This window comes from Anarhichas minor, unplaced genomic scaffold, assembly GCF_050575085.1.
Source record: "Anarhichas minor isolate MPS153535 unplaced genomic scaffold, ASM5057508v1 ptg000062l, whole genome shotgun sequence".
Classification (NCBI taxonomy): Eukaryota; Metazoa; Chordata; class Actinopteri; order Perciformes; family Anarhichadidae; genus Anarhichas; species Anarhichas minor.
The window spans coordinates 4,000,066-4,005,177 of NW_027466508.1; positions in this window are offsets into that span (position 1 = coordinate 4,000,066).

The window sequence follows — 5,112 nt, forward strand, 5'->3', positions numbered from 1 at the left end:
GGTTGCCTGATCCTCTCAAACAGACATACACAAATGCACACCGTTTGTTTTAAAATTCCTTGGAATTCATTAAGCCTCCCTTGACTCCGCAGAGCTTTACTTTCTCACTCCCATCTTCCTGCGGGCTGAGGGGGAGTGAACGTGTCCTTGACTTGATTCTTGTACTCCCAGTGGTCCTTACACACGGTTAGCAGGCTCTTCACACAGAGAAGAGGAATCCTTTCTGGATTAAAGGCTGCTTGTTGTCATCTACTCATAGTGCTCTTCGATAGATCAGCACTAAGCTCCAACCGGCGACCATTCAGCAGAAGTAATTTTGATTCTGTGGAGAGAAGAGAGAGAAGTTGTTTCTTTATGTTTGATCCAAAAACATAAAAAAAGAAGATGAAACTCAAGCTAGAATAACAGATCCAGATCCAAGTTCTGACGCTATAACCCACAACTACAAAAGCAAAAGAACTGATACATTTGGATGCGGTTCATTCTGGCAAATGCTACATATTTTACTGCAAACAACGATTTGAGAATTCAAGAGTTAAGGTGTTTATCGCTCAGAAATCACCCACCTCATCTCTCTGTCCTGAGACTTTAAAACAGAAATGTAGCATACTGATGGCTTTGGCTAAAGCCTTGACGACAAAAACAAATATTTATGCTCCTACGGTTTACTCTTTCACCACACTGCCAAAGAAAAACTCAACTAAACAGACCGTTCAGACCACCAGCCAGCTAACATGAGCACACACATCATGTGGTAGCTTAAAGGTTTCACCAACTTTAAAGTCTAAGTGAATGTCCAATTTGCACTGAAGCCCACAGCGGTTCTCTCCGAGATAAAACGCAAGTTGGACTCTTTTTTTTTAATCCCCATATTTAATTAAGCAGTCATCAACAAATCGCTGAGAGATCCCCGAGAAGATAATATGGCAGCTTGGCTCTAATTTTGTGGCTTTGTTGGGAAATAAATGAAAGAACAGTGACTCCCAAGACAAGTCTGTAATTTGTCTCAAAGAGGAGCAATGAACACATCTGCTCTCTGACTTTTATTGGCGTCAGTACGAGTGTGCAGATATGGTCCCGGTTATGCAGATGTATGCCGAGATCTTTGATTTAGTAGGGGGGGTTGCATTTCTTGGAAAACACTTGAAATAGGTACTACTCCCTCTTTGCTAAACAAACACAGGACATGTGATTAAAATAACTATACAAAAATAATCATAAGACATCTATGATCAAAATTTGAATGTCACATGTTTTGCTTGTGTTGACAAATCAATATGTTGGCCTGTTGATGGTGCTAGATGAGAAGTGAGGGGATTACCAAAAGTACTACAATTCATCCTGAGAATGGGGGGCAAATTGTTACTCGATTCTCATGGTTTTACCGATATCTTAAGAGTTCAGACACCTAAGTCAGTGAACAAAGCACAGCCTGTTTCTGTGATATGTGAACACAACTCACTACTACTTAATGCACAGCAGCGCTGGATGTCTCCCCCCTGAGCTCTCACTTAGGTGGTGACGTTGAGAAAGTAAACACCGGAGAGCACATGGCGTCTCTGGTTGAGAGCTTACATCACTGCTACAACTCCCACAGGACATCATTCAAATGTTTATAGTATAGCTAATAAATCCATACGACCGGGGGGCTCAGTTAGTGGCCCCAGGTAGTCTACTGAGACAGTGCCATTTTAAACTTCAGATCAAACTGGTCTTACAACAACAGAAAGCAGGACAAACCGAGACTTACAACCCCGTCCCCCCGCCACCTGCCTGGACAGAGCAGTTGGCTAACACGCCTACAGACCAGCACCACTAGCAGCTTGCTAACTGGCTTGTATTGTATAGCTCACTGGCAAGCTGTCCGTCTGGCATAATGCCTGCGTATCTGCCATTTTTGTAGGTAGGTGAAGGCTCATCTGTATCACATTTGCTAGGACAAGACAGATTACTCTAGTTTTTCCTGAATATAACCTCTCTCACTTATCTCTGCATCTGTGCCTCGCTGTCACACCCATGTCTCTGTCCGTCCCCAGGGTCTCAACCAGTGGACCAATACGTCTGTGTCCCTCTTCAATTCACTACCAGCCTGCTTTGGCTCCTGCTGCGACACTGAAGCAAGCCAAGTGGGAGGCTAAAACACCAGTCCGTGATCCGGTAACATCTCCCTCCTCCTGCGGCTGGTGCCTCTCATGCCTGCTGAGACGGCAACAACAAGCATGGCAGCCCAGCGTGTGTGTCACACACACACCCCAGGTCTCCATGTTCCCAGGGCTTATCCTTGTGCAACGCCAAAGGTCTTTTAAATTGTAATGAAAAGAGAGGGGTGCCGCTCTGACGGTTTGCTGGCACTACATTAGGACGCTTTTTGGCTTATTCTGGAGTGCAGTGATGCATAAATAAATATCGCAACACTGTTGCATTGACCTTTCAGTGCCCAAAAAGGTTGTTGGTGGTCGCTGTGCAAAGTCACAGGTTATAAATGGTCACTAGATAAAAGGTGATCAGTGGTGGGTAACTTCACAGAGAGTGTTAAAGAACTGAATAAATGGCAAACATATTGAGGGCGGATTTGGTCCAAATTGCTGTAACAATCATTACTCTTCATATTTTTGCAAATGTATTTTATCACAAGACCTCAGAGATGATCTTATTGAAAATGGGAGAGACCATTTCTCAGATGTGAAGTAACTAGTATAAACCACTTAGTGACCTCCTTAGTGAATAATAGTCAAAACTAAGTCTTACAAAAAATTCAATCGATTTTCATTCCTCTAGTTACATTTATAACTTGTAGTCTCTTGGATTTGAAAACTTCTCCCAGGTGCCTCTTCACAGAAAAAACCCCCCACAAATTGTACTTTGACGCAAGAACAAAATAAATCAGAGTGCTCAGTCTTACTCAGAGTTATGTCAATATGAAGAGGCCCCTGCAGCAGACTGGGAAACTTAAGGTATCTAGGGAATCCAAACTACAGGATGACTCACGGGTGTGAAGCGTACAATGTTCATGTAACCGAGGCCAGCACCTGAGGAGGACAAGATTGATGGTCGCCAACAAAGAGGCAGATCCGCGGAGGCTTAGCAAGGGCACGAAGGGCAGGTAAACGGATATGATGTCGCACTCATCTTGTTTTCTTTTCCATTATCTTACCTTGAATACCATGTCAAGTACATGCATTTTAGTCAAATTAATCATGTAGTGTCGTAATCCATCACTATGAACAACGAGGCATGGATCTGAAGAGAAAGTATTAAATATTAATAAGCATTAAATCATATTTGACAGCAAGTACTCGACCACATAAAGTGATCTTATTAGAAGCAACAACTATAGGACTTATAGGATTAGAGCTCTATTGAACTGGAGCCGTTGCAGTACAGACGACCCACTACGCTCAGTGCCACAGGACCCATCTGCTCATCCAGGAGAAGGTCTGCTGCTCCATGTATATATGAAGGGTGAATCTGGTGCCATATTGCTTAAGGCTACAGATTCATTAACCTTTCGAACCCCCCCTCGGGGCTCCCTATTAATACCTGCATCTGTTGAGAGAGAGGAAAGATGTGACGGACACACTGGGCGATACACTCGGCCAGGTCATGGCTAGTTCACTGGACAGGGAGCCGCATGAATGCTAACCATTAGGCTAGCTTTGTGTAAACGACCGGGCTTTGTGCTCGGCAACCAGCTCCCAATAACTCATCCCTGCAAAGTGACTCGTCTCTCATTTAGTCTTTGGCACGGACCGAGGCACTTATGGAGATAATCAGCAGCTGGGCAGCACCCTGTGACGAGAGCGCTATCACAGAGCTCGACATGAGGCTAGATTAGGCCGACGTCCAATCCATTAACAGTATCATGAGTATGTCCAAAGAGAAAGAGAACTATAAAAGCATTTGCATTTAATTAATCAGCTCTCAGAATTTGTTTTGCCAGGTTTAAGGGTGACTTTGTAAGACTGCCTCTCAAAGTCAGTAACTGCTCCAAACAGATATAAAAAAAAGAGGAAACAACAGGATTAATTGTCAGGTCACATATTTGTCCTCGTCTTGCAATAATGTTAGGTAGACCCCCCCCTCCCCCTGACCCTAAAAACAACATGGGTGCCGGTCACTATTCAGAGAGATTTATGGAGCTATTATGTTGAGCAGAAAAGCACTCAATAGGTGACTGACAAGGCAGAGACTGCCTGCTGTGCCTGCCATTATAACTCTCACTTATAGCAGTCTGCTTAGCCGAGTGAGCATTGCATGATTGGTTTAAATTCAACCAAGCGGGTGGCGGGGGAGGGGGGGGGGGGGGGGGGGGGGACCATTTCCCCCAAAGAATCAATGATTGGCTTTTCATAGACTGCGTTGTTTGTTAATGTATTACTAAGAACAAGCTGCAAAATCATTATCTTTTATCTAAAGTAAATATAATTATATAGAATAATATTAGCTTGTTGACGTCCTGTCTGCTCATTTGCTCCAAAGTTCAGCTCTTTTGGTGAATTTGCATGGCTTCACTGGTACATAAGACACTATAAAGTAGTGTTGGCCATGTCACTGGGAAAATGTATCTGTTCCTCATCACGTGTTACTGATTGAAACTTTACCAATAACTCACACACATAAGGAGTTAATCATCTCAGTCCAGCATTAGAGTTTGGAGGCATTCGTCATACTGATCATCAACAGCTAGCTTGATGTCCCGTCCTCACAGGAGTTCACATACTCGTCCAGACTCTGAACAAAACCAGGTGCGAAATATGGGATTCAAAGTCGAAAGCATTAGAAAGAAAGCTGAGACAACACAACATGTAAATAAATCTAATTCCTCCTCTTCTGGTAGATGCTAACTGCTTTCTTACACCTTTAGCCGAGCTAGCTAGCACAGTCTCTCAACTGAACGCACAGATAACCGACTTCAACCAGTGACATCCGACTGTAAATCTGCGTATATAAAAGGCTAAAAAGACTGCAAGAGATAACATAGAACCGGTTAGATGTTGAAAATACAACTATTATCATCTTTTCTAGCAGCAGAGCTGTGCTGTTATCATCTGCACCAATAGTATATTTCAATATTGGAAAGAAAAGACAGTAAAAGCAATGAGCCTCACGCTC